This window comes from Protopterus annectens, chromosome 10.part0 (genome assembly GCF_019279795.1).
Source record: "Protopterus annectens isolate FY-2018-M chromosome 10.part0, PAN1.0, whole genome shotgun sequence".
NCBI classification, from domain to species: Eukaryota; Metazoa; Chordata; order Ceratodontiformes; family Protopteridae; genus Protopterus; species Protopterus annectens.
In genome coordinates this window covers 1,718,924,518-1,718,943,138 of record NC_056744.1, presented here as the reverse complement: position 1 = coordinate 1,718,943,138, position 18,621 = coordinate 1,718,924,518, and the positions used below count along the sequence as shown (strand labels likewise).

The following is an 18,621-nucleotide window of genomic DNA, read 5'->3' as shown; positions in this document are numbered from 1 at the left end:
ATGTATAATAACAAGAACAAACCACCAGTACAAAAGTTAATTCAGTAGAAACCCAGACAGCAAATAGAATGAAGAACCACTGGAAAACATAAATGTCTAGTCTATTATCAAGAACACTTTAATGAAATGCAAATAAAAAAACGTTCACCATCAGGCTGTTCTAAGTGTTTTTACTTGCATTTCATTAAAGTGTTTTTAGTATAGACTAGCACTTTGTGTGTTTCAGTGGTTCTTTGTTCTACTGTTTACAAATGTAAAAGATGTACTATACACTGATCAACTACATTACAGTGACCATGAAACAGTGGCAAACCAGTTTGCAGTTAAGACAAAAGAGAAATTTTAATTTGTGTTAACATTCAAAGGGGGATATTTCAGGGTGAGTCTTTGTCACCACTACTCTTTTGTCTTACACTTAACCCATTAAGCTGTTTACTTAATAGAGTGGTGGTGGTCCCTGTTTTCACAAAATCTAACCACGACAAAGCTGATGCAGACTGTTTTATATAGCATATATCATGAAGAGAGGTAGGGTAAAAAATAAAAAAGACAGCTGGGTGCACAAGCCATAGGAGAAAAGGTGCCCAATCCAGGTGTGTGCACTGGTGCCAGGACTGGAAAAAATGTCAGTGTAGAATCCTTATAACACAGAAACATTCTTACAATGGGGCTAGGAGACTCAGGGGCACGATGGGCCCTCTGTTGTAGAAGAGGTAGTAGTCCACCAAAACACAAAAACTCACAGCCAAAAAAGCACCATAAAGATGATAGGACTATTGAGGATAAGGAAGGCATTAGAGGAAAAAGAAATACTTGCACAAAAAAAGTGTCAAAAGCTTCAAATAAAAAATTATGTTCATTAGTAGAACAGATCCATGAAACGCATTACATGGACAAAGAAACTCTGAGCCACCTGAAAAAAGAAACAATAGAGGGAAGTGTGAAAATATAAAGAACAAAATCCAGACATGTTTGAAAGGTATAAAAAGAAATATGGACATGGGACAGAAAAACAGATCTGATATGGTGCAATATTTATGCAAAGGAGAAATCAAAATGATCAATAAAAAAAACAGCTACTCCAAACATATTTGAATAGAAATAAAGGCAGAGGCATCCAGATTTGGAAAATTTCATAATACAAAAATACAAACACAAAGGGGGAATGTAGAACACAAGATTAGTAAGGCAGAAGTTAAACAAATAGAAACATAAGTTATGGGATACCTGCAAAGAGAAGGACTTAGTGTAGAAACTCCAACACGGGCTATGTCACAGCATGGTGGAATAATGAGTACCCAAATTAAAGAGAAACAGGCAGAACATGAAGTTACTGATCTCTTTTCACATGATGATGCTGTGGAGCCTTCAGTATGAAATGAGTACAAAAGTTAGTTGGAGTTGCACAGCAAAGGAAGGAGCAAGAAACAGTGGTAACTCTGACACAGGCAGTAATTGTAGAGTGACAGGCAAATGAGTTATGAGGAGCAACAGATGGCACAGGATGCAGCTGCAGAGGGTATGCCACAGGAAGACATTCTGGAACTTTCTGTAAAATGACTGCAGGAAACAGAAAAGAATGTTCCATCAGTTTAGAAGAAAATGATCTAAGGGAAGAGATGCTTGATTTAATAGAGACGGATAGACATACTAAGATTAATGAAACACATGGATTAAAGAAAATAAATAAGACCCCAAATGTTAGAAGTTTAATGAAACAGGTGGACATAGTAATAACAGAAATTCTTGTGATGTAACAGAAGTAAATAGTATATATTACTGGGCAGCTAAACTAATAAAATATAAAGTCTTACCACGATACATAGTAATAAGGGAAGAAATTAAATGGCATCATGGAAACATCAAATAGGGAAAAACATAAAGCAATTAAGATAAGAATTGTCACTGTTAGAAGAATATAAAAGAAGGAAAAGATCAATAAAAATACTTTGAAAGATATATATAATAATATATAACATATATATTTTATATATATATATATATATATATATATATATATATATATATATATATATATTATTATGTATATTATAATGTATATATAATTTTCTTGGGTGGCAAAAACCAGAGTATGGTTTGGCTAGGCTTATATAGGCCCTAGGGCCAATAGCCTAGTATCTTCCTATGAACCTATGTAGTAAAAGCAACACAACAGACCAGGATATATCATACACTATTGCAAATAATTAATTAAAGATATCAGCACGGGCAGAAAAACTTAGAAGATATGCAGGTAAATATAAAGGAAAACTACAAAATAACCAACTCATTGATGACCCAGAAGGTTTTATAGAGAACTGGGAAACAAAGCAAAAGGAATAGAACACCACCAAAATAGAAGAAAGTAGACACATTTTGGAGAAATATTTTATGATGATCCTGCGGAATGAACAAAGATGCTGAATGGACTGAAAAATTAAAATAAACAGTAAGGAGTTAAAATGTACAAGATATGAAATGGGATAGTGTAATGGCCAGAGAAATTTAAACAAAATTAAGAAAAGCTCCTTAATAGAAAACCCCAGGCCCAGATGTAGTACATAACTTCTGGCTAAAAGTATTAACATTTTACACAAAGATTTATCCCTGAGTAAGAACTTCTTAACAGACAGCAAACTGGTTAACAGTAAAAAATGGTAACCCTCCTTAAGAGTGAATCTTAAGTCATCCTAAAGACTATAGACCAATAACTTGCCTTCTGACGATGCACAAACTATATACTGGAGTTGTTGCAGACAGAGTTTATAGTCATTTAGAAGAAAACTCAATGATGGCAGAAGAACAAAAAGAATAACAAAATAAATTCATGTGGAACAAAGAATTATGTGCTGCTAAATAAAGCCATAATGGAGAATTACAAAAATGGAAAGAATTTAAGTATGGCACAGATAGATTAAAAAAAAATGTTATAGCATCCTACATTCATGGGTAAAGGAATGCTTATAGATGTATAAGATATACCCCACATTGAACAATTGCATTACAGGTGTCAATGAAATAGTGGCAAACCACTTTGCAATTAAGTCATGACAAAGGGCAAATTATTACCCCATGGATAAATATTCTTAGGGGTATATTTCAGAATGATTCTTTCTCAGTGCTTTTGTTTTGTATTGCCCTTAAACCACTGTGCTCTTTCTTTAACATATTTAGTTCTGGCTACAATTTGAATCACAGGACACAAACTTGCATATTTATCATCTGTTTTTTGTAAATGTGTAGTTAATCAGATGAACTGAAAGCACAGATACAAGTGGTTAAAGCTTTCTCAGATGTTATAAGAATGAGATTTGGTCTTGATAAATATGAAAAAAAAAACTATGTTTAAAGCAGGAAAGTTGCAGCACAGAGAAAATATCAATCTAGGACAGGAATGAGATATAAAGGAACTTGAGCAGGAAGAGGTGTATGACTATTTGGGAACTGATAAAGGATTGGCAATAAAATATGAGCAGATGTGAGTAAAACTCAATAAGGAATACTCTGAAGACTAAAACTAATATTGAAAACAGTCTTGACATCAAGGAATAAAGTCCAGGCTATAAACCAATTTGCTCCTCCAGTTTTAGCTTGCAGTTGTATTGTGATTGACTTGCCCCAAAAAGTATTGGATCAGTTGAACAGAAAAACAAGAAAAATGCTTCATGCTTATCAAGTGATGTATAAAAATCAGTGTATACCAAGATTATGTATTCCATGCTTTGAATGAGGTATGAGCCTCCTTGAAATTGATTACTTGCATACATATCTGCTGATCTTATAATATCCAAGCATCGTGAAAGTTTTACAACATGAAGAAAAGATGTGTCTGCTTAGTATTGCAGAAGCATATCGGAGTCAAGAGGGAATGGAAATCAAACCGGAAGTAGACAAAAATCAGACAATTGAATGTACCAAAAAACAAAAGAAAGAATGTAAGAAGGATAGAATATAAGGAGAAGGATCAGATAGAATGAAAGGAAATGTGGAAAAGTGATAAGTATAGTGACAATTATAGTGATCTCCTGGAAAAAAAACCTTATGTGATCAGGATTTGATGCAGGAATGGTTAAGGAGTGGTGAGTTGAAACCCACAGATGAAAAGTTAGTAATAACCACTAGCTGAAGATAGTGAACTACATACACATTGGTTTCCAACTCCATTGAGCTTGTGGAAGAAACAGACAAATGTTAGTTTTGTAAAAAATAATTGGAACTGGTCAGACACCTTGCCACTGGGTGTAATATGCTTATGGCAGACCTGTACACTGAAAGGCACAATAATGTGGGAAGACTGTTGCACTGGGGGTTGTGCAAACATTGTAATATAGAAGTAGCTGTGAATCCTTGGAAACATGAACCACAAATATTTACAGAGAATGATGAAGTGCACATCATCCTTTAAAACATTTCAAGAAATAGATGCGAGAAAACCAGAAATAGTAGTCCATGAAAAAATATATCAGTGATTATTAAAATTGCTATAACCTAGTGATTACAGTGTCTCATTTACAGAGAGACATAAAGTCATAAAATATCAAGACTTGCAGGAGAAATGAGAGCAATCTGGAAGAAAGATACCCAGACAGTTCCTATAGTAGTACCAGGAATGGGTCTCATAAAAAAGAATTTACAGTTGTATTTCAGTATACTACCAATACATATAAGTCGATATTAATGGCAGAAGAAGTCAGTCCTGGGCACATTACAGATGCTCTGAATAGCACTTTTGTCTAAAATCAAAGACTTAAACAATACTAATTTCATGAACTTTAGTCAAACTTGGGTTCATTCTCATCATAGTATTGGAAACTCAAAAGACTTTTGGATATTAAACCAAGAAAGAAGTCAATGCTTCATGCTTAGCAAATGATATATAAAAAATAGGGCAGCCCAACAATATACATCCCTCTCTCTCAAGAATATTCATCCCTTACTCTGAAGTAGGTGCGGGCCTGCTTGAAATTAACTACATGTACAGATCTGCAGTCACTGGACTGCATATATATTTGCTGTTGTCATCAGATCCAAATATTGTGAAAGCTGAAAAGCATGAAGAGAAAAAGTCTAAGATTACGTCTTTGCTTAGCTTATTAGAAGCATTTTGGAAAACGTGGGAGTAAAAATCAAAGCCGAAGTAGACAAAAATCAATCAGCAATCAAAATGGCCAAAAAATGAAAAAAAAAGAGAAAAGAATGAAAAGGATCCGATATGTCTGCTGCATACGTTTTACTGTATTTTATTGCTATAAACTAATCAGCATTGTTGTACTAAAATTGCCTACATTACACGGTCTGATAAATACGGTTTTTACTGTCACACTGTTTGTAAATCTTTTCTAGGTAGTTTCACTGTGTGTAAGGTATTAACTGGAAATTTTCTCCATTTGTTAAACATCTGTTTGTTTGTTCTGATTTCCTGCCAAGGAGTGTGTCATATAACTGATTTGTTTGCAGTTAAAAGCATTCTCTTGAGTCTCCTTGCTCCTTTATCTGTTTAAAACTGTCATTTAGTGACTCACTGCTGTTGTTCTGCTGTGATAAACATTTATGTAGTTTTTTCTGCCTAAAATAGTGTAGCTAGTAGCTGTAATAGTTTCCCACTCACCCTTCCTATTGGTGTCTTGTTCTTATACGTGGTGGCTTTGCATTTGCCTGCCCCTACTGTAAATTTGATCTGGGACACTCCTTCCAGTCTAGTGTCATTAGCTCATTCTACCTAATATAGAGAGAACATTTGAGAAGGCCAACCGACTTAGTTTCTAGTTTCTTAACTTTGCATTATCTTCTGTTCCTCCTTTCTCCATTTCCAATTTACTGAAAAAAAAAACCACTTTGCTAGAATCTACCATTGCTAGACTCTCCTTGTGTCCTGACTGAGTGTGCTTCTCAAACAATCTGGAAATATGGAGCTGATAAGTATATTTTTTGGCACTTTTCAACTGTTCAAAGCTCTGCGCTGTCTTAAAATTTGCTTAACTGAATTATTTATATATTTACTGGCATTTTTTTGAGGGTCTGTATTATGGCATCAAAACACAGTAACATTGAACACCTGAATGCCGACAAGTTTTCAGCGAAATTCACTTCAGTGAATTTCGCTGAATACTTGTCGGTGTTCAGGTGTTCGATGTTATGGCATTTCAATGCCATAATATAGACCCATTTTCTGATAAGTGCCTCTATCTTGCTTTTTTCCTAATTTACAGCTTTCTGCACTTGTTTTTAGTGATTTTTCAATTAAATTGCATTTATTTAAACTGTATTTGCTTTAATATTGCTACACACTCATGTGCTAGCTTGCACTGCATTTGAATTGTTTTTAGTGCTGTTTTAGCTGCTTTTCTGTAAAAAACAGTTCTAAGCTTGTTTCCTGCCTTTCCTGTAACTAGTTTATTCCAGATTCAGATTTTCTGTATCTAGGACATTTTGTAAGCTACTAAGCCCCCCAAACCTCTCTGTGTTGGAGGGAAGCCTTCTAGCTTATCAGTGGGAGTGGTAAGCACTAAGTAGCCTATCTACCACAAGAGGAGTGGTTTCTGGCCCAGAAATTGTAGTTTATTGGCCGTTTGGGCAGTTTTTCCATCTCTTTCAACTTTCTGGTTTAAAAGTCCATGTTTGCGCTTGTTTCCCGCCTTTCCTGTAACTAGTCTAGTCCAGATACAGATTTGCTGTATGCAGGACTGTTTGTAAGCTTCTGAGCCCCCCCCCAAGCCATTCTTTGTTGAGGGGAAGCCTTCTAACTTATCAGTGGGAGTGGTAAGCACTAGGTAGCCTACTTACCACAAGAGGAGTGGTTTCTGGTCCAGAAATTGTAGTTTATTGGCCGTTTTGGGCAGTTTTTCCATCCCTTTCAACTTTCTGATTTAAAAGCCCATGTTTGCACAAGTTTGTGCTTGTTTAAGCTCTGAGCAGTGGTGCTGAGCTGAAATAAACTAGTACTGGTACCAGAAAGTCTGCTTTTCAGTTTTTCCCTTAGATCTTGCTAGTTCTTTGTCTGTTGCACTTCAAAAAGCCTAATTACTTTGCACTTAAACTGTTTTTTGTAGCTATTATTGTAGCACACCTAAGTGCTATCAGCACTAGTCATTCTTTGTGGAAATAGCTCCAGTACTTAGTAGTTAGGACCACCCCTCCTAGCATGATTAAACGGCAGTTCCCTGTGCATTCTCCTATAAACCTGGTACACTTGGGCATTCTGAGGCAGTGTAGCAACTGCCTCATGTACACAGACAACCCTCTTCTCTTACCTTCCAACACTCAGACTTGTGAGAGATGTACTTATATCACCAAATTGGAAGCTTTGCACTTTCCAGCCAAGACCGGACTAGCTGGTTAAGAGGAGAAGGTCAACACCTACACCACATGGAACACATATCCCTTGAGAGCATCCACTATCACAGCTCTCACATAAAAATACAAACCACACACCCACCTTTGCAGAGTCCCTCAATAGAAATTTACCCAAACAGCAGAGACCTCCAAGACAGAAATGCACTTGACCACTGCAACACAGCACAAACCACAGGGCACATAGCATACTTCCACAGTGTGCCCCTTAACCTAAGCCCCTAAAGCTAAACACCTTGCCCAATGCACTTATCATAGGTGACTCAGTAATGAGGCATACAAATGTCCCACTCACTAGGTTGAATAAGGAGAAGGTAATGGTTGGGTGTCTGTCAGGTGCCAGAATCTGACACATAACACACGCACTCAGGTCACACCACTACAAGTATGACTCTGTCATTGTCCATGTGAGTGTGAATGACATGAGATGCACCTCCCTGGATTACATGAAAAGAGACATGGTGGAGCTCTCAGATTATGTGGCCCAGGCAGGTACGACATTAGCCCTGAGCAGTATGCTACCATCACCCAGTATGATATTGCAGTACAAACAAAAAATGATTGACTTCAACAATTGACTAAGTTTCTGGTGTCATTCTAAGGGGATCCAGTATGTGTCTGCTTGGGATGACATGATTGACAGACCTCAGTGCTTTGCCAGAGATGGCTTGCACACCCATGGGTTTCAGGGTACTGGCTAAGGCTCTTGCCACCCCTATAGTGCCTTTTTTAGGTGGTTTTCCAAAGACCAAATTACCACCATAACAGCTATAAATAAATGCTTTCTGAGGGTCATGCTGCTCAATGCTAGAAGTCTAAATCTCAAGATAAACTTGCTTGAAGCACACTTCAAAATGGAGAACATCGACATTTGTGCTGTAATGGAGACCTGGTTTAAAGTGGCAGAAAGCACCCCCGTACTACCAGGCTATAACTCATTTCACACCTTTCAGCCCCAAAACATGGACTGAAGCTCCAAAGGTGGTGGTGTCTCCATATTCATAAAGGATATGCACACCTCCAGACTAGTAGCCCAACATAATGCATCTGAGATACTTCAGGTACAACTAACATTGGGTAAGATGGCGATCCAGGTCATAGCCTGCTGTAGGTCCCTTACTATGTCCCTAGACTCTCACTTCATGTTCCTAAGCACCCTGGAATCTATCAAGGTCCAACCCAACACTCTCTTACTAGTAGACTTCAATCCCCCCTCCATCAACTGGGAAAGCTACTCAAGCACCAATATACTGGCCCAACACTTCCTGGAATTCATCAATTCCAGTGCCCTGGACCAGCTCATTCTGACCCACACCAGAGGAAGCAACATCCTTGACCTGGTTATTACTAACATGGGTGACTGTATCTCTACACCAATAGTCAGTCCCTCCCTGGTCAGATCCGACCATAAGCTAATCACCATGGAAATCCACATCTCACCCACACCCCCTGCAAAGGTAACCACCTTGAAAATCTTCTCCAAAGCTGACTTTGAACTCCTAAAAACAGAGGTGGCTACCTTTATGGCACCCACGCCAGTGGAAAATAACTGCATGATTGCCATATCATACACCAATGCACTGTATGAACATGTACATAAATGCATGTAACTAGTGAATCCCAACAGAACCAAGATACTGTCCTCCAAAATAAGGAAGAAATCTGGTGGTCTCCTGCCATTAATAAACTCTGCAAAAGAAGGAAGAAACTGTTGCAGAAAAAGGTGAAGTCCCAAGACTGGTAAAAGTCCCTTATTAGCCTCAACAAAAAGTTGAGATCCCTCATCAAATCCTCTAAAGCCAGCTATGAAGGCAGAATTATGGCAGACACTAAAAACAATCACAAAGCCTTCTATAGCTGTATTAAGAACCTCCACGGCAATACACAGATTGGCTCTGAGTTACTGCACAATGGTACCTCCTATATTGAGACAACAGGTATTGCCAACATACTGGCCGACAGATTCAGTGCCAACTCCCCCCAAAGGACCAGTCACAATACTGGAAAAATGCCAGGCACCCAGCATTACTGCAGCGCAGGTTAAAGCTGCATTGTCCAAGGCCAAGAATACAGCTTCCTTGGGACCTGATAATATTCCTGGCTGTGTTCTTCATAAACTACAGTGTGAACTGGCACCACATCTGTGTGCCCTGTTCAGTCACAGCCTCACCATAGACTTTGTCCCTAGTGAATGGTGCACTCCTACAATCATCTCTCTCCATAAAGGGGAGCAACTACAGACCCTGGGAATTATCGCCCCATTAGCCTGATGAGTCTGATATGTAAATTTTGCAATTTGGGTTTGTGACAGGGAGATCATGCCTACTCAACCTGATTGACTTCTTTGAGTCAGTCACCAGGGCTGTGGATGAAGGTAAGACATTGCATAGAGTCCACCTCGATCTGGCCAAGGCCTTTGATACCATTCCTCACTCCGGAATCATTGATTAACTTACCAAACTAGGCATCAACCTCTATATCACTAGGTGGGTTGCAACTGGCTCACAGATAGAACACACAGTGTGAAGGTAGCAGACTCCAAGTCAGACTGCCGACCAATCACTAGCGGAGTTCCACAGAGATCAGTCCTGGGTGCTCCCCTGTTTGGCGTCTACTTCTCAGAAGTCCAGGCCAACACAAAGGGACTCTGGCTGACCAAAGTTCACAGATGTCTGCAAACTGAGAGTCATTATTAACTCCCCAAGTGATGCAGACAACCTACAGAAAGGCCTCACTGAGATCAATGACGGGTGTTGAAACCATGACCTTAAACTTAATGCCAAAAAATGCGTCATCATCCCTTTGGTAAAAACTCAGTTCCCATTAATTACCACATCAATGGGAGCCCACTGAACACTGAAGGCATTATAAGATATCTGGGGGTGCAGGTTGACAGCAACCTCTCCTTTGACCACCACACTGCCACTGCAGTCAGAAAGTCCTTCTATGTGGCACATCTCATTACCAAGGGTTTTGCATCCAGGATGAAAAAGAAAATTGTTTCTCTCTACTCTTGCCTCATTAGACCAATCATCGAGTATAATGCCCCATTTGGCATGTACCTCACTAGACACCTGCAACAGCTGGAGAGGCCACAGAAGTACCTCACAAAGAGGATCCTAGGTGTTAAATACATGTCCTACACAGACAGACTCAAAAGACTCCAGCTATTCTCTGTCTCATTTCATCTACTTAGAGGTGATCTCTGCTTGACTTACAAAACCATGTCTGACCCAGCTCTGTTAGAAATGCTGCATCTAAAGAAATCTCAATCCCTCTGCACCACATGCTCCAGAGACCTCAACCTCATTAACACAATCAAGAGAACATGCTGGAGGGACAGGTTCCTCACCCAGAGACTACCCATGCTATGGAATAGACTTCCCATACATGTCAAGCAGAGCACCTCACTGTCCCTCTTCAAGAGAAATCTTGATGAGTGGTTGGATAATAGAAAGTTCTTCCTGGGGATCACTTTAGTGAGTCTACTTGATAGAGGCACTGGGAACTAACGTCGGGTGGCACAATGCCAGGGCATTTCTGTGGGCTAAGCTTGTAAAGACTCCAGGGCCATTAGCCTAGTACTCACCTATGAACCTATGAAAGAATTTGGAAAAGCCCACTAATTTAGTGGCAAGTGAAGAGATCTTCTGGCAAAACTGTGCCATTTATCTTTTTGCATAACATCTCTGAGTTTGTCACTTATCTATGCCCTGTGCTTTGTAAACTTCTTTTTTTCTGGTAAATCACTGTGGATTTCAGTCATTCAATGATGTTAGTCATTAGAGGTCTGTAGTTCTTATTGTCCAGAAAATGCACATCTATGCAACTCCTACAGTTGTACAACTTTTTAAGTGAATTAGAGTTGTGTCGCACTTAAAGATCTGAACTGTTAAATTGCTTCCTATAGTCAAAAGTACAATTCTTGAATCCTTCCATATCCATTTACCTACAGTGTGACTTTAAGGTAGTCACTCAGACAGAGCTCCTGGTTTTTGGACATATATGGTTAACAAATAGATAAAAGAACATACTAATTAAAAATTGTCTATTTTAGAGATTTTATCCCTCCATTATTTTTAGTCCAGAATTCATAAGCAAAGAAATTGGGATGTATTTTGGTCTGTCCCTTAATTTTTTCATCAAATTGTTGTGGCTTGACATCAGTGAATAATGACATGTGTGTGAGATTTAGACTTTGTATCCTTCCAAAATGCTTGCTAATACAAAACTTGTTATTCTGACAACTTTCTACATATATAAGATTATTGTATATTTTCCTTACTTTTGGATATTTGTCTTTGATTCTTGAGGTAAGAGATTAGCTTGGCAACAATGGGTTGCACAGTGTGGTTCTCACAGAAGAGAGCTTAAATACACTTCTTGGTCATTATTTTTATATTTATGTATTCATTTAATGGCAAGCAAATATCTCAGTGTAAGTATTCATATAAGGGAATGTAATTTGTGTGTGTGTTTAGATCTGTGTGTGTGTGTTTTCGTCTGTAAGGACTTTGTTCTTTTGTTCATACTGCACTTGTTATCCAGAGAAGTTATAATGTAAAGGAAGGAATTGGTTGTAGTAAAGTGGAGCATCATCATTTGAGCTATGTTCTTTGGGCAAAGACTTTTATTACTTTGTTTTGTTGACAGTCAACAGTGTTTAGTATGTGTCTATGAATAAGCTGGACAGCTTGATGTCTTGAGGTTAATTTATTATTTTAAATATCAGTGCATTTTTAATTTAGCTTGTATTTTGCAGGCAGAGGTGTGTGAAATACATTGTTATGCTGCAGCAGCTTATCTGGTATTCGGTGCAGTTGAGTAAGGTTTTAAGTTGTTAATTAGTTGCTTCCTGTAGTACAGAGTTTGATTCCCACAGCATTAGTGTGACCACTTTGTGAAAGAATGACCAAGTCACTTCATCAATACTCCTAGGTTGCTTCTGAAAATTGACACTGTTGTCCAGTGGGCTGTTCAAAACTGTTAGCAAATGTGTTATACATTTTTCTTTTGAATTCCTGTATAGTTCATATCGGTGCTAGTCAGTGCTTCAGTGCATGATATTTCACTAAGATTCTCAACATGGCTCTTCTAGTTTCTTGCATTTCTGGATGCATTTTCAGTAATTATGAGTTTCAAGGGAAGAGAAGTTCACAGTTGTTAATGCTGTTTATTTACAATGGGCCAGATTCAGGAAGGCTTACACGGAGTTCAAGAGTAGTGTAAGCCTCCATGTAAGCCTCCTGATTCAGGAACAGCCCAAATCTCCGTGTAAGAGACAGCTAACACGTCTCTTACACGGACTGGGCGTGGAAATGCTCAATACCTCATTTGCAGCTCAAAGATATGCAAATGAGGTATTTGAGCGATCCACGAAGCAGAAACCAGTCCGTGTAACGGACGTGTTAGCTGCAGAAATGTACTCAGCTGACAACTGAGTACATTTCTGCAAAATTAAAAACGGAGCTATGTCAGCTCCAAATAAAGGGTGCATATGTTTCATTAAGCATGCCAATGGCCAAATATGTGGCCATTGGCATGAAAAGTGTTGCAAAAATAAGTTATATAACTTTTTTTTCCACGGATTTATGTGTTTAACTGCAGCGCACACCCGCGCAAACGGGTGCGCTACCTAAAACTGAAAACCGAAGCTTATAAACCCACAATTGTGGGATTTATGTATTACATGAAATGTCAATGGAGGGACTTGCAGACCTAAAACAATATGGCCTCCGTTTAGTGGTTGTCAAGGGGGGGAAGCTCCGTGTAAGACATGTAACTAAGCATTACTAGGCAATCCTATGTAAATGAGGGTTACAATACTGAATCACACTGCCACATAGGTAATGAGCACTTTCTGCGTAGTGTAAGAGTTAGAGAAGGGGGAGGAACAGAGTAAGAGGTAGGTGACATCACGGGGAAGGATAGTAATAAATGTACCAGATTGGAGGGCAATGTAAGGTAACAGATGACAGACAGACATCAGGGAGGGAGGTGTGTCCCAACAGAACACTAGGAAAGTCAAGAAATTGAGGGTATACGCTATCCCTACACTCAAAGTTTCTTGATATACGCGCGCATGCTTGTGCGTGTAAGGCAGGTTCAACATGTGGGAGCATGTTGCAAACCGTTACAACGGTTTGCGGGCGCTGCGTGTGTAAGGCAGTGTGCGCGCATTTTAGCATGAATCAGCCTAGCTAACACCGTGTAAGGATGTGTGCACGCGTGTAACACCGTGTAAGGATGTGTGCGCGTTTAAGTGACTGTGAGCGTGTTTAAGCTGGTGTGCACATTGCTCCCCTCAGGAAACAGAGAGGAAACAGGAAACAACTAAAATCCAGGTAAACTGCCAGAGGATACTACTGGAGTTAATTGGTGGAAACAATTAGAAGCAGGCAATTACACAGGCAGACTAGAAGCCCAACCCAGCACTTAAAACACTGCAAGGAGCAGTGCAGGCTGTTTCTCACAACAGATACTGCCAGAAACTAAGCTATCAGAATTGAAAACTGAAAAAAGCTGAACTCAGAGCAGAAATGCTAGGGGCTGCCATAGCTATTATAGTCAGGCATAGGCGAATTGCTGAGGGTGGTGACAATGCAGATGCTGACAGACAACCCAGAGTGAGGAGAAGGAGAAGAGTATACAGGCCCAGGGTCACCTACCATGGGTTACATGAGCTGGAGATAGTAGTGCTATAGAGTGGACAGAGAGCTCCTGCAGCAGATTGTTGAGCTGTGCAGGCCACGCCTCACACACAGAACCAACAGAGGGGAGCCCATCCCAGTGGAAACCAAGGTATGTGTTGGCCTAAGAATACTAGCAACAGGTACCTTCCAGAGACCAACTGGCGATATGATGGGGATATCACAGGCATCAGCCTCCAGGGTACTGCACCAGTTCCTGGATGCCATGTCACCACATGTCAGTGATCATATATATGTCCCTAATGACCGTGAGGTTGTGGCCAGCAATATCGTCTCTTCCAGCAAATAGCGGGATACCCTGAGGTGCTGGGTGCAATAGACTGCACGCATACGCATCAAAGCACCAGCCGGTGAGCGGGTAGAGCCTACATTAACCGCAAGGGATACCCCTCCATCAACTGCCAGGTCGTGTGTGATGCCCAGGGCATAATAATGAATGTGTGTGCTGGCTGCCCTGGGAGCTACCACGATTCCCACATCTGGCATCTGACGCAGCTGTACCAATCATTTGCCAATGGGGACTTCCCACACGGACACCTAGTGGGGATGCAGGTTATGCACTTGAGCCGTGGCTGATGACACCCATCAGAAATGCACACACACCTGAACAGGAATGCCATAATGAGGCACACGCACAAACACGTAATATCATAGAGCGTGTGTTTGGGCTGCTCAAGTCACGGTTCCGGTGTCTGGACACGTCTGGTGGAGCTTTGCAGTACACACCAACTACATGTACCCAAATGATCATGATATGTGCTATGCTACATAATATGATCCTGCGGAAACAGCTGCAGCAGGACCAGCACAGGGCTGGGCCAAACATCCCCACCATTGCCAAGGCCACCACAGGCAGGGGTGACTCGGAGGAGGAACAACCTGACCTTGTCCCAGTAGGCAGAAGGAGGCGTGCCCAGTATGCCCTGGCCTTGGCAAAGAGGCAACGATAGCACATATGCTTGGTCAGTAGGAACACTGGGACTGATACCCGCTCTGACTCACTCATACAGTAACAGGGATGCCTAACATGACACAACCTGCTTCCAAACGTGCAGGGAGTGTAGTATGTGTATCCGACAGAGGTGGCCCTGCAGCACCACCTGAGGCATGAATGCCATGTGTTAAGTAATGTAATATCATGTACAATATGCACACCTGAGGACCCCAACTAACATCCATATCCACGCATATGACCCTGCGGAAACAGCTGCACGTCATACAGTGATGTACATGTGCAAAAACATGGAACAAGATACAAAATGAGGGTGACTAGCAATAAATAGCATGGATAACCACACACCCATGTTTGTACCACAAGAAGCAACATGGAATAGCCATGGTCAAAAACCAATGGCTAAAACAGACTACTACTATATAGCTTGCTGCAGACCACTGTCCTAATAGCAGGAACTGCCCCAGGCCTATGTCCATAGGTTCATAGGTTCATACTAGGCTATCTGCCCTAGGGCATTAATAAGCCTAGCCCAGAGTTTTGTGGCTTCTGCCACCCCTGCAAGTTGATGGATAATATGCCCATTATTTTGCTGTGCCTCTGTCAAGCAGTGATACTGAGGTTATCCCTGGGGTATACCTGCAATCTCCCATCCATTGGTCAAGATCTCACTTGAACAAAGCCAGTGAGGTGCTCAGCCTCACATGTACCAGGATGTTGTTCCACAGCATATGGACTCTCTGGGTGATGAATCTGTCCCTCCAGCACATCCTATTAATATCTGTGTTGAGGTTTAGGTCTCCTGCCCTTGTAGTTCTGATGGATGTAGAGGTCTTGAGGTGAAGCATGTTCATTAATTCTGGGTTGGACATAGCCTTGTATGTCAGGCACAGGTCACCTCTGAGCAGACAGTGGCGACTGAATACAGCTGGAATTCCTTCAGTCGGGCAGCATAAGAAATATGTTTGAGACCCTTTCACCTCCTGTCGAGGAATTTGTGGGCCCATCCAATCTGAATGGGGCATTGTATGCAATCATTGGTCTGATGAGTGATGAGTACAGGGGAACAATGACCTCCCTTGATCTAGATGTGAATCACTGCATGATGAGGTGGCCAATGTAGAAGGCCTTCCAAACTACCCTGGCAATGTGAGTGTCAAACAAAAGGTCACTGTCAACCTGGGTGCCCAGGTCCCTGATAACCTACGTTGTGCTTAGAGGATTGCCACCTAGATGGGAAGTAGTGGTAACCTTGTTCTTCCTGAAGGGTATGGCTATGCATTGTTTAGTGTTTAATGTAAGGCCATGGCTGTGGCACCAGTTATCCGTGTCTATGAGACCCTTCTGAAGGATGTCTGTGTCAGATGGGTTTCCAACTATGCTTCCCAGTTTGCAGTCATCTTCAAACTTTGTCAGCCATAATCCTCCTGTGTTTGCTCGTACTTCTGAAAAGTAGATACTGAATAAATGTGGGCCCAGGACTGAGCCCTGTGGGACACCACTTGTGACAGCTCTGGAGTGTGAACTGGCACCAGCAACTTTGACCCTGTGTGTTCCGTCACTTAGCCAGTTTGCAACCCATGCTGTGATGTATGGGTTCACAATTAAGCTGGTGATGTTTTCAATGATACCTGAGTGGGGTATTGTGTCGAAAGCCTTTGCCAGGTCAAGGTAGGCTGTGTGGACTGCCTTGCCCACGTCAATGGCCTGGGTGAGTGTTTTGAAAAAGTCAACCAAGTTTAAAAGGCATGATCTGCCGTTGACAAAGCCAAACTGGATTGGATCCAATGTCTGCAAGTCCCCTATGTCTACATTTAGAATTCCCATTATGATCCTCTCCATAGCTTAGCAGAACAGGCTTGTCAAGCTGATGGGATGGTAGTTTCTGGGGTTGGTGGAGGCACCTCCTTTGTGAAGTGGGTCCACCATTGCTGTATGCCACTCCTTGGGAACATATCCTGAGATGAGGCTAAGATTAAACAGCTGCCCTAACTGCGGGTGTAATTACTCATTGAGTTCATGGAGCACACAACTGGGGACACCATCTGGTCCCATGGATAAAGTGTTTTCTGCCTTGGATTGAGCAGTTCCCACCCCAGCAGTGGAGATGTTTGGGGGGCTACAATCCTCTGGTGTACATACCCCCCCGTTGGGGGGAGGAGGGGGAGAAATCTGCACTGAACCTGTCAGCCAGTATGTTGCCAATGTCTGTAGGTGCAGTGATATCAACATCATTCTGAACTAAGTCTGAGCATATCTGGGAGTTCCCTCCCAGGTTTCAAACATAGGTAAAAAAGGCCTCATGATTGTCCCTGGAGTCCTGAGTGGGTTTACTCTCAAAACATGCCTCGGATGATTGTATGGGGGAACCCAGTGTTTTACTCACAATGAGCAGGGGTGTCTTCCCCCCTACGGATTACGCTCTATCTCGTAGTAGCTCCTTCCTTGTGTTGTACAGCTTGTTTATGGCTAGGGTCCACCAGACTGGATGCTTGCCTGTGGTACAAAGAGTCTTTTTTTTTTGGGATTGCCTGAACCATGCAGTCCTGGAGGTGCTGGTAGAAGGCATTTCTAAGTGATACAGTGGCTTGGGTAATGGTGTCCACTGGCCTGGGGGCCTTGAAAGAGACCACACCAGTCCTCAGAAATGTGAAGTCGGCATTTGAGAAGGTCTTCACCGTTTCTTTTCCCATCTGGGGTGTGGGTGGGATGTGGACTCCCACTGAGAGTAGTCCATGATCTGATCTCACCAATGATGGGTATACGTCTGGTGTTGAACAGTGTGACCCCATGTTCATGATGATGTGTTCTAGTATGTTGCCTCCACTTGAGGGGATTGGGACCAGTTGTTCCATGGCATTTCAGTGTATGAACTCTTGGAACCTTTGTGTTAGAGTGTTGTGGCATGATTAGTGATCCCAGTCTATATGTGGATAGTTGGAATCACCCAGTAGGATGGTGTTTGGAGATACATTTATCCCCTTCAGTGTTTGCAGGATAGCTGTGTGAGGTACCTGAGTTTGAGCGGGTGGCATGTAACATGCTACAAACTGCAGAGCAGTCTTGCCTACGGTCACTGGCACCTGGATGGTCTCCGATGCATCGTGTGTTGCCACCAACCATGAGGTGAGGGTGTCCTTGATGAATATGGACACCCACCATCCTTCTTGGTGTTGTCGGGATGCTGGTGCCGGAATGCATGATATGAGGTAACACCCGATAGTGCCGGGGTGCTGTCAGAAGCTGTGAACCAGGTTTCAGGCACAGCACAGACATCAATGTGCTACATACTGAGAAGGGCATAGAGTGTGTGCAGCTTGAGGTTGAGACCTTGGGCATTGAGCAGCATTACTCTTAGTGACTTTCCTTTACTGTGTTCTAGGGTGGTAGGTGTAGAATCTGAATCTTGCATAAAAAAGGCACAATGGGGGTGGCAAGAGCATCATCTGAAATCCAGAAGCCCAGGGGTGACAGGTGCAAGCCGTCCCTTGCAAATCACCGTGGCCTGTCCAGCATGTCATCCCAGGCAGACAGACATTGAACCCCCTTAGAATGACACCATAGTCTAAGCAAAATACTACAGCTGATCATCTTGTCTCTGTTTATGTG

General features: G+C 41.5%; 1 protein-coding gene across 2 annotated transcripts in view; it reads right to left on the bottom strand.

Annotated features, from left to right (window-relative positions):
- LOC122813950 (zinc finger protein 883-like) overlaps positions 1 to 18,621 on the bottom strand; it is an 846,666-nt gene that overhangs the window by 295,050 nt on the left and 532,995 nt on the right. The gene's annotated exons all lie outside the window — the stretch shown is intronic.